The sequence below is a fragment of the Urocitellus parryii genome, chromosome 4 (genome assembly GCF_045843805.1).
Source record: "Urocitellus parryii isolate mUroPar1 chromosome 4, mUroPar1.hap1, whole genome shotgun sequence".
Lineage (NCBI taxonomy): Eukaryota > Metazoa > Chordata > Mammalia > Rodentia > Sciuridae > Urocitellus > Urocitellus parryii.
Window position 1 is genome coordinate 65,724,054 of NC_135534.1, and position 12,366 is coordinate 65,736,419.

Below are 12,366 nucleotides of genomic sequence, written 5' to 3' on the forward strand. Positions count from 1 at the left end.
AGGGTCAAAAACCCACAAGTCGATTGACTGGGGGGGGGCTGGCTCAGAATCACTCCTGACACTGCTGTCAAGTGTCAGCGGTGGGTTGTATTCATCTGAAGGCTCGACTGGCGCTGCAGGATCCTCCTCCCAGCCCACTCTGTTCCTTGCTGGCAGTTGGCCAGACTGCTACTCCTTCTTACACAGGCCTCTAAATAAGGTCACTCCTCACACGGAAACTAACTTCCCCTAGAATCAATGACCTGGGAAAGAAGCTGGGCACGGTGGCACTCGCTTGTAATCCCAGGAGCTTGGGAGGCTGAGGCAGGAGGATCGTGAGTTCAAAGCCAGCCTCAGCAACAGCAAGGCACTAAGCAACTCAGTGAGACCCTGTCTCTAAATAAAATACTAAATAGGGCCAGGGATGTGACTTAGTGGTCAAGTGCCCTTGAGTTTAATCCTTAATACCCACCACCCCACCACACACAAAAAGAGAATGTGTGCTACCAAGATGGAAGCCATTGTATCTTCTATCATCTAGTCCTGGATGTGACACACTGTAACATTTGCCATATTCTGTCACCCATGCTAACCCTGGTATAATGTGGGAGAAGAAAGCAAAGTGTGTGAATGCCAGGAGATGTGGACCATTGGGAGCCTTTGGGAGATGACTCCCACGAGGACCTAGAATAATGTCTGGTGCACAGGAGGTCCTTATGCATTAGTAGTTACTATTGCTCTCACAATGATCCCAGCCAGGCTCGGGAGACAAGATTTGGGCATGAGAAGATGAGAAAACTTGACAAAGCAGGATGCAACTTGAATTAGGCAACGCTCAGTTGCATGATAGAAGAGGGTATGCTGGCCAATGAGAGCAATGGGAGACCACTTCCTGGCAGAGGCAGAAAGGAGGGGAGGGCCATCCAGAGAGAAGACGGAAGGTGAGTGTCACAGCCATTGTTGGTTGCCTTCCTGTTGTCCTTCACCTTTTCTTCCCTGCAGTAGTAAGGTGCCTACCCACAGAGGTAACCAAGCCAGAAAAGAAGTGTCTTCCCTTTTGCCAGCAAGTGGGCTAAGAGTAGACATGTGACTTATTTTGGCCAATGAGATGTGAGAGCTCCCTGATTGGGAAGGCACTCCTTCTGGGTGAATGAGTGGCTAAGAGGGGAAGGAACAGACCCTTTTAGCTACCAGACCCTTTTGGCTTGGGAGGACAGAGCACTGATGCACATCAGTCTTCTTGTGATCATAAGAGCTATCTCCCCCAAGCTTAGGACCCGAAACTCTCAGGTCATCAGAGACGTTGAATCACCAGACCATCCCTGGCGCCATCTTCTTCTGGCCTCTTGTTAAGGAAACAAGAAGCTTATGCCTAAGGCAGGTGGTCCCTTCTTTGCATCCTAACTGATTCAGGGAGCCAAGTACCCCCTGCTCTCTCTGGGCTCTTTCCTTTTTTTCTGAAGAAGGTAGACAGATGTTTTGGATGGGAAGGCCCCTGGGCAGGAAGGCAGAAGTCCTTGGTCTAACCCCGGGTCTGCCTCTGAGCTGCTCTGTGATCTTGAGCAAGTCCCTGCCCTGACTGGGCCTCCAATAATTATAGCTAATATTTATTGACTGCTTGCTGGGTGCCAAGCCCTCTAACAGCTTCCCTTGCATTATCTCGTTTATCCTCACATCAACTCTATTGTGCTGGTGTTACTATTCTTTTGATTTTAGGAATAAGGAAACGAAGACCCAAGTGACAAGAGGCTATGCAGCAAGTTGGAACTGGATCTCAGCATTGCAAAGCCAGGCTGGTCTCCCCCAGGTTCAGGCTCCCACCCATCCTGCCGTACTGCCTAACAGTGAAAGGAAGTCTCTAGAAGGGCTGACCTCTAAGGGCCTCTCCAGTTCAAATATTCTTTGATTTGCTGTCCCATTTCTAGTTAGATGATCAACAAGCCAGCTTATCCTGGAGAAGAAAGCAATGAGGGCTGTCTTTAGCCATCTGAAAAGCTGTCATGTGAGTGGGAGATTAGACTTGCACAGGGTAGCTCAGAGGATATGAACTGGACCAGTGTGGGAACACTATAAGGAGACAGTCAACTTATATAAGGGAGAACCCTCCAGCTGCCATTTGAGCTATGCCCAGATGGAATGACTTCCTTTTCATGGAGGTTATACAAGCCTGTGTTTGATAAATCTTTGTCAGAAGTCTGGCATTGAGTGGAGATGGAAATGAATGGCTTAAGACTTGTGGTGGGAATTAAATGGGATAACATGAGAATACTCCCAGCACTGTAATTGACACAGATAAAGGGGGTCAATGAACTGTTGGGGTCTCCCCACCACCACCGATTTGACTCTGAAATTCCTGGACTTTAAGATTCTCCAATATGGATTTTTAGTTCTCTGACTCTAACCTTCTGCAGTTTTATAATTTCAAGACACTGGTAAAATGCTATGGTTTTAATACTTTTCCATGATTCAAAATGCTGAGAAGTCTATGATTTTTGTAATTTAATACTCTAGTTTGAACAATTTAAGGTTCAATAAAGTGTCTCTCACCAGCTTCAGAAACATGAGGCAGTTGCCTCAAATGCTATGCTTCAGTGGCCTGGGCACTTATCAGGTTCCTCCCTCTGCCCACTATATTCTCTGCCCTCCATCTCCCACCCCATTCTCAGGCTCTGCACTCTAACCACTGTCCTCCTAGATCCATGCCCCACCCCCACTCTGCTGTCTCTCAAGTCACCAAGTGGGTGCAGTCACTCCCTGTATGTTAGTGGTCATTCATTAAGCAAGAGCCTTTGTTATAACCAACTTTGTCCTTATTCCAAAGGGGATAGGAGAGAATGAGAAGACTAGGTCATGCTTCTCAAAGGGCCTAAGATCTAGGGACCCAGATCTCTTGCTTTTCTTTAAACCCAACTCAAACTCACCTCTACCAGGAAGAATTCCATGATTGACACTAAATGTCTAATAGCAATAACTTCAATCATAATGTGAAGCTCTGAGCTGTTCCCCTATTTATGTGGGAGACTTCCCCTTCTACCAAGAGTTATGTCTCCTCAGTCTGGTTGGGAATTTTCCAAAGGAAGACCATGTCTTCCCTATCAGGACGGAGGCTCCATGTAGACATAGGCCATGGCTCCCTAATGATATACTTGGGTTAGAGTTAGAGGTTGAATGGCGTTCCTCCACCAGATCAATAAATTCCCAAAGGCAAGTTTATGTCTCTGTCATTAAACTGAGGATTGCATAAGAGCAGAAGCCACGTGTTCTCTGAAGATAGGGAAGTTCCCAAGGTCAAGGACTGTGCCTCCACTCTCAGATGGACTCAGAAGTCTCCCTGGCAACAAGAAATCTAGGGCCTCCCCTCTCTGTAGATTCCTCAGTCCCTCCTCAGGGCTCTGGCCACAAAAGGGATGTTTTCCTTAACAGAAAGAGAGATAAATTTAAAAGGGTAGATTCAGGAAGGACAGTAGAAACTCCAGCCTCTCCCAACATGTCCAGACCCTCTCTTGGTCTGTCCTGAGCCCTCTCCTAGAAGCTGCCAGCCCTATGCTGGGAGTGGTCCTCTCCCAGCTCCTCCCAGGAACGCAGAGCAAGTGGAGATGTCAGCACCTTGGACAGCGCCCAACCCATTACAGGACTTGAAGCCAGCGGAAGCGAAGCTCTCCAACTGCCTCAGCCTCTGGGTGATGGATTTCCTCATTTCTCAATTTGATTAAAGCCCAGTAGATAACCAGAGCGCCTTGTTCCTTTCTCTTCTCCCTTCCTGATGAACATAATTAACTCCGTTAGGCTGGGAATACTTGCCCTTAAATACTGCCTGCCCAGCCCCCACCCAGGCATGAATCAATAACACAGCCAGACACTTTGAAACCTCACGTTTCTTCCTGGGGGATGGAGGTGGAAGAGAAAGCTCTCCAGAGATAGAGGCTGTGATTGGAGACTGAAATGTGGTGATTGGGTAAAGAGACTCTATTGAGAGCCACAGTTTAGTCAGAATGACGCCTGGCACCCCATAGACACAGAAATTCCACTTGAAGCTCAGAAATGTTTTGGGATTTGCCCAAGGCCATCCAGCAAGGCAACTATAGAATACTCTTAAAAGTAAAGAGTGAATTCTTATCTTAATCAAGCATAAGGGTGCCCTGTCAGAAAAGAGAAGGATAACATCAATCAGCAAGACTGTATTGAGTTTCTTAGTGTACTCAGCCCTCTGACAGGCACCTTGTCAGGGATATGAAGAATAAGACATGAACTCTGCTCTCAAGGCGCCACGTCTTTGATGTGCTGTTTCTACTTGAGACTCCTTCCAATGCACCCACGTATCCAAATACTGCTGTTCAACCAAGACCCACACCAAATATTTCTCCTACCAGGAAAGTATCCATAACCTCATTCAGATGCCATTTCTTCCTCCTCTAAAATCTCAAACTTTATTTTAGTTTCTATTTTATAGTATTTAGCGCCATTTTTTTATCTGCTCCTATACTCTTCTATAAGGATAATGAGGGGTGTGTGTGTGTGTGTGTGTGTGTGTGAGAATGTATCTTATTCAGCTTCAAATTCCTCAGAATATTCAATACAAGATTTGACATGTGAGAGTGTCTCATTAAATATTGAATGGATGAATAGATGGATGGATGATGAGTATTCGATGCATAGGTGACTAGGACACAGAGAAGATTGCAGGATAAACATGTGGATGGGAGAGTGGGTTTATAGATGGGTTGATGGGTGACTGGATGGACAGATAAAGTGCATGATTAGATAGGAGGATATAAAATGGATGAAAAGTAAGTGGATTTGTAGATGGATAGTTTGATGGACAGGTGACTGCCTGTATGAGTGAATCTTTGGACAGATGAATCAAATGGTGTGTACCGGATAGTAGGGACAGTAAATGGATGGATTGATGTATAGTTGGACAGTTGTGTGGGTGAATAAGTAGATAAATAATTGTGTTGTTGTATGGGAAGAAAAATTTCAGTGTAGGTCAAGAGAGGAAATATGGAGGAGGAAACATGGAGATATTCCTAATGTCACAAATGTCAGTTTCAAGGAAACTGACTATTCATTGCTAGTGCCAGAAAAAAATGACCATGGAGGTTTTCTGACTGGGTGCTTAAGCTGAATCAGAAGTGTTAAGTGCTAAGCCCCCCCCCTCAAAAAAATCTCAGGCAATTTCAGGCTGTATCAATATAAATCCAATAACGAGATAAAAAAGACTGATGGTCCTGCTCTGACCTGAGCTATTCATACTGCATTAGAGTCTGATCTGCTCTCGGAATCTAGAGAGGTGATGCTATCCATAGCTTATGCACACAGGAGATACAGTCGGGAGTGATTTAGAGAGTCCACACATGGGGAAATGTTAAAGAACCAGGAGTGTTCATCCTGGAGAAGCACAAACTCAGGGGTGGTGATCACCGTGTCCCTGGATCTGGAGGGCAGATGAGGTCTGATGCCCTGAGGTCTCAGAGGCAGAGCTGGTTTCCAGAGGAATCCACAAGACTGGAGCCACAGCCCCACAAGAGACAGGGCTCTCTCCCAGGTGGAGCTATCACTAAGGGAAGGCTGAACCAGGGGAATGAGCTCCCCACTCCTGAGGGTGCACGAGAAGGGCCTGGCATCTTCCTTCAAGAAAGCTGCAAAGTGGACACTTGCTTGGCGTGGAAAGTCAAGAAAGGTCTCTTCCTACATTAAAATTTAGTCCTCTGTTCTTCTCTTCATTCTTCAGTAAATTAGATTCATCTGTGTCCTGTGCTCAGACTGGAGTACAGGGAGATTCTGCCCAGAGCTGGGGTTTGGGGGGATCTGAGAGACAGATAGGGTCTCATGGGATACTCTCTATACATAGCACTGGGGCTAGAGGAATGAGGAGTTGCTGGAAATGTCCTTTCGTACACCCAAATGACTCGGGGGGTGGTGTGGGAGGTGGAGAATCGGGGCCGTCCAGAGCCAATCCCTGACCCAGATTCTCTGTAATTAATGCATCTACGTCACTGATGTGCTGGCTCTTGATCAATGCCATCTCCTCAACCCCAGCCTAGCTCTCTGGTATGAGAAGATTAAATCAATTAGGAGGAGGAGGAGATCTGGCTGGCGCTGGTTGGGGACAGAGGATAATTCACTTACATAACAGGGGATTGAGGTTTGGATTCCACCCTTGAGTAATGGGGGTGGGTTTTAGACCCCATTCCTTTGCAGGGGAACTCCCAGGGCTAAGAGCAAATGCACAGGGGGAAAGGGAGGGAAGGGGAAGGGGGAGCAGTGACCCCAGACCCATCTTCCACCTTCCTGCTGAGATCTAATCCCCTATTCTCTGGGCTGGAAGAGGGCCAAATTGAAAAATTACTATCCTGTCTCCAAATGAGGGTGCCCCAGCCACCAGAATCCTTCAACAAAACCAACCTAGCCACGCCTCTCTCCTTAGCCTGGCATTCAAAGCCCTGTAACCTCTCTAGCTGCATCTTCTGCCACCGAAAGGGTGGGGGCAGGCAGAGAAGAAGCCATCTTGTCCTGGTACCCTCTGTGCCAGGAGGTACAGAGAGAAACAGACCCATTCCTCCAGGAGCGCTGGCTGTGCCAAGTGGTACAGCAGAGTCCTGTGTGGGAAGGGCATGGAGTGGGCACAGTGAGGGACCCAGGGCCAGCTCCAGAAGGCTTCCCAGAGGAGGCAGCGCCAGCACTCACTGAGTCGTAAAGGAAGGGTTGATTAGTGGGGTTCATCGGGCTGCCCTGGCTGTGGAGGGAACAGCATGTTCAAAGGCATGGCAGTGAGACAGCTTGGCACACATTCAGAGAACTATGAACAGTTCTTGTGGACAGAGCCTAGAGGATGAGCAGGGAAGGGAGAGATGAGGCAGGAGAGTAGCCAGATCCGGGTCTCACTTTGATGGCATATGCCAAGAAAGGCCTGAGGCAAGGATCCCAGAGTCCCTGATCAACCCACACTCCCTGAGCACAGACAGCATGCCAGGCCCTGTGATGGAGCTGGTGGAGGGAAACAGGAGAACAGAGATGAACCCAAATCAGGCTGGGCCCCAGGGGTTCTAGAAGGGGGCACCAATATTCTCCCTTATCAAGTTGGTTAGGCCTGAGATACTCAGACCAGCAGTCTTGGTCAAAGGAGAGTGGACCTCCAGGGACGTGCTCCTCACCCCTTCTGAAGACCTGCTTGGGGTGAGCAAGGGCCTGGTGAACAAATACACGTGAGAGCTAATGACAGGGTGGACTGGTATCCTGGGGATGGGGGCCAGGCATGGACAGAAAGGTATGCAGGGGAAAGCTCACCAGGACCCACTGGATGCAAAGGAAGAGAGCCGGGGAAGGGTCTTGGATGATCCTTAGAATTTTTATCTTGGACCAGGCCAATGTCCTCTGGGAAACATGAGAGCACTGAGGTCAGAGGGTATGGAGATGAATTGTGTTTCCGGCTGCTCAGATCACAGGGTTCATCAGCTGAGGCCCAGGAACCTGAGGAGTCCAGCGGACCGCACACCGTGCCTGCAGGAGGCCCCTCACCAGGCAGAAGCCCTCCTTTCCCTCCTTCCTGTGCTTCACTCTTTCCTCTGCAGCTCCTCCCCTTTCCAGGCTGGGCTCAGGGGCATGGATCTGAGGGTCACCCTGTTCTTTATTCAAAAGGCCAGCACTGAGCACAGCACAGCACATCCAGAACTTTTCTTCATGAGAACTTGGGCTGGGAATGGAAGCTAGCGTATTCTACTGTTGAAAAGATTTAAGAAGTGACCTTTGTGATTGCAAGCAACAGGAACGGATGTAGGCTCCACAAAATGGAAAAACTTGCTGGCAGTTCCACCAGGCAGCTCAGAAGGGATGAGAACACTGGAGAATCAAGTGAGCGGGCAGCTGGATTCACAGCCAGATTCACACCACAGGAACAGCTGACCCCACTGCCTTGGCCTCTGAGCATCACTCAGATGCATATCCTGAGGGCTGCGTGACCCAAACACACACCCATTCTAAAGGAGCCTCCCCACCTCATTAATTCTCAAACCAAATCCTGAGCCAGACACCCTTTTGGCCAAATTGTCAAAGGAGGGGGGGTGCTAATCTGGCCACCTTGACTTTGAAGTGGGAGAACGGTCCTAGCTTCCACAAGAACTTGCCTAACTGGGAGACGCACTCAATGTACAAAGCAATGAAATAGTCCTATTCAGGGAGAAAAAAAAAATGTGACAAATGTCCACTACACTTTTATTAAAGACCTACCAGGTGCTGGATGCATTGCCAAGAATTTTATATATACAAATTTTCTAAGTGACTCTGTAAGCTAGATAGAGGTTGGTCCCATTTTACAGCTGAAAAAACTGAGGCTTACTTAGCAGAGGCTTAGCAGACTTTGGCGACCAAAGTTGCCCAGCTGGTAAGTGATGGAGCCAGGATTTGAACACAGGTGGGCTTTTGCTGTTAATAAATATCATGCCACCTCCTAGGTTATAAACACAGAGCACCTGCACCTAAGGTTCCCACCATGTTAAAAAGAAAAAGGTCGTGACTCAGAGAGGATTGGAAGTAAATATTCCAATATCCACTCACAGTGCTGGATGGGATAATGGGATCACGAGTAACATTTTTCCTGCTCTTTAATGTTTACTTAAAAATAAAAAAGCACCTTTGAGCTTAATAATCAGAAGAGAAAATAAAGTAAAAACAGTTTAAAAGATTTTAGCAGTGTTTGCATAATTATGGAGAAAAAATACAGGAAAAAAATAAGACTGGAGGGAAATTCTTCAAACAAGCATGTTTTATTTCTTTCAACTTCTATTTCTCTTTTCAGATTTTCTATAGTGAACACACGCTGGGAAAATAAGCAAAATAAATTTTATTTAAAATCCAAGCAATCCATGGTGTCTCAGTCCCGCCGAGTCCTCATGGCCAGAGCCTGGAGTGATTTGGAAGCAGGGGCTGTTTCCTGGGCTGCCTGGCGGTTCCCACCGCGGTCCCTGCCAGAGCTGTGTGGCGCTGCAGGCCCGAACCCTGGCTATCTCAGGCTGAAGGCTGAGCCAGGGTGGGACCAGCCCAGCGCTCCCATCTCTTGTAACAAATGCGCATGTTATCAGGCCCTTCCACACCGAGAGGATTCCAGCTCTGGGTGGCCAGATTTCTCCTCTCTGCTGGTTTTATCCCTTATTGTCCAGGCTTTGAGGTTCACTGTCCCCTCTGCGAATGGGACAAGGCTGCTCAGTTGTGAACTATGGGCCCCTGGAGGCCCCCGAGCATCTCTCCTGTCTGAGTTGTGGACCCCTGGCGTCCTTTCCTCCCACAGTGGTGCTGAGTACCTTGCGTGGACAGTTTAGGCCGGCCCTGACCCAGTCTGGTAGGAGGGCCAATCTCGAGGCCTCAGGGGACTGAGACTAACAGGAGAACTCTTCTCTGCCTTAGCTAAGGACATCCAGCTAGGTGAAAGAAGCCGTCAGCTTTCCGGGAGCTCTCAGTGTGGTAGGGACTGGGAACCAGAGAGAGTGGGCTGATTTGTAGAGCAAAAAATCCATCTCAGCCAACCTCGACTCCTGAACCCTCTTGCCCAACACCTAGGGCTCCACATTCCCTTTCCAGGCTGGACGGAGCATCTGTCATGGCCTCCCATGGCCTCCAGGGCTCTCTGCCCGCCTCCTCCTTTCTCCCCCTTCTAAGGGCAAGGTTTCTTTGTATCCTGTGCATCTTCTGCAAGTTGCTCCTCTTCTGTGTCAGCCTTCTGGTGGGCTCCTAGGATCACCAGGCTTGGACACTTTGGCTCCTGTAGCCAAGCACTGCAGTGAGACACAGTGGGGCGGAGTGAAGGCAGCTGGGGAGGAGGAGGGCCCAGGCCAAGGCCGAGGTTGAGGAGGCTGGGCAGGGCAGGCAGCCAGCCTAGCAGCCCAAGCCAGCGCCACCTCAGCAGCTTCTGCTAAACTCTAGCAAGGCATCTACGCTTGGGTGGCAGCCCCAGGACCAGAGAGGCTGGTGGGGGGAGGGGATATCCTGCTGAGGTCAGCATGGCCTCCAGAAACCTCTCTGGAGGAGGAAGCCACAGAGAACCTGAGCACAAATCCCGGACTTAGGGATTGGTGGAAACAACACTACTGCCTCACTAGGAGAGGTGACTCAGGTCCTGGAAAACTAGAATCCAGGGCTGAGCAGGTAGGTAGCCAGGGGACACCTGCTGAATATGGGAATCTCCCCAATCCCCCAAGAGCTGTAGAGCCTGTAGTCAGAGGCCTTCAGGGACTTGGAGTTCATTACTTTCTATGGTAGCCCTTTATGCTGATAGTTTATGCCTCCATTGCCAAACTGTCCCTAAGTCCTCCTCTGTGCCAGGGTTTGTGCTGTGCTCTGGAGACACGAGGGCAAATGTCCCCAAAGAGCCTGCCATCCAAGGGAGCCAGCAGACACATGGCAATGGAGAAGCTCTGGGAGCCAGAGGGGGCCTGGATCAGCCTCAGGGTGGGGTGGGGTCATGGGCAGCTTCCTAGAGCAGGTGATAGACTGAGGGGGGCCCTGGAAAAACAGGCACAGTGGTTCTGTAGCTCCAATTACTGTCCAGATGCCTATGACTCTCAGCTCTGAACTCTCAGCCCCAACTCAGGGCCTGGACTCTAGACTTAAATATCCAACGGCCCATCCAGCCCTTCCCCATGGGACGTCACAGTGTCTCTAACACATCGGGAACAATTCGTGTTCACATTCTCTGCCCACCCCACACCTGGCCTTCCCTCGCTCAGTGAAAGTTCCACCATCCACAAGACAGAAACCCAGGACCCAGCCCCCCAAAGCCCCATATCCAGTCCGTCACCAGGCCTGAATACCTCAACCCCCAAGGTCTCCCCACCTCCCTGACACCCCCCTACCCCAGTACCATTGCCTTCCACCCGCACTTCTCCAAGCTTCTCCTCATCTGTCTTCTCATCCTCAGGCCTTTCAATCATGCTGTGAGAACAGTCTTTCCAAAATGCAAATAATGTCACCTCTCTGCTTAAAGCCTTCACCAGCTTCTCCTTGCCTTTGGAATAAAGGTTAAAAACTTTAACAAGGCCTGCAAGACCCAACATGGCCTAGCCTTTGCTAACCTTAGTGATCCCTCTCCGACCTGGTTTCCACCTTAGAAACCTTTGTCCATGTTATTCACCTTGTCTCCCCTGTGCGCACAAAGATTTGGGCTGCCCTCTTTCCTCTACCAAATGACTCCCAGGACATCTGTTCCTTACATGTTCCCTACCCCTGAACACCAGTCTCCAGCCCTTTCCACCTGAAGGAACAGCTGCAGACGCAGCAGGGGGTGGCAGATAACTCTGTGTTTGGAGGTGAAGTTCCTGGAACCACCCAGCCTCTCCAGAGGCACGTCCCTCACTGGCTTGTAGGGGCCTTCCAGGACTCCCACTTGCCTTCTGCTCTCTTTCCCAATTTCCAGGCTGGGTGCCAGAGGTCCAGGGTTGGCCATCCTTCTTCTCTTCTCTTGGAGTGGGGCCTCAGTAGGCCTCACCACTGAGTGGCAGAGGTGAGGTTCCCCGGGTTGCTTCACTCTGCCTGGTCTCGCACCACACCTTCCCCAGCTCCCAGACAAGCCAGTCTGCCTCAGACACCCCCTGCTCTGCAGCTCACCAGGACTCCCTGGAGCCCAAGCCCTGGGTTTCCTGGCTCCCACAGGAGCTTTCTGTATGCCCAGTTCATTACATTCACCTGTTGTAGAGTGGCTTTCTCTTCTCCCAGGCCGGAGCTGTGAGTTTCTACCTCTACACCCTGAGGCTGGCTCAAGAATGGTTCCAAAAAAGACTCTGGAAAGGTTCTGCATTCAAATTCAGGACTAATATCACTTAAATGTGTTCTTATTTTCAATGTTATTAAGCTCTGATTTCTTTGTCCTGAGTCTGATGAACCTGGGTTTTTAATCTAAGCTCCATCTTTTACTTTCTCTGTGGCCTAGAGCAAATGCTTAGCTTCTCTGGTGTTCAGTTTCTTCTCCTATAAAATGAGAACAACATCCTCCTCTTCCGGATTTTGCAATTAAGTAAGTTTTTTGTGTTTGTTTGTTTTTGTTTTTGTTTTTTTGGTACTGGGGATTGAACCCAGGGGCGCTTAACCACTGACCACAAACCCAGCCCTCCTTTTTTATAATTTATTTAGTGACAGGGTCTCACTGAGTTTGCTTAGAGCCTTGCTAAGTTAGAGAGGCTGCCTTTGAACTTACGATCCTTCTGCCTCAGGCTCCCAAGCTGCTGGGATTACAGGTGTGCACTACAGCGTCTGGCCAAGTAAGATATCTTAAGAGTGCAGCATGCAGTATGTGCTCAGCAGTGCCTTCTCCTCTCCCCGACCCCAACCTCTGAGCCCTGATGGGAAGTTGGCATTTACCTCCCTGAACTTGAACCTATGGTCATGACTTATGGATCCAAC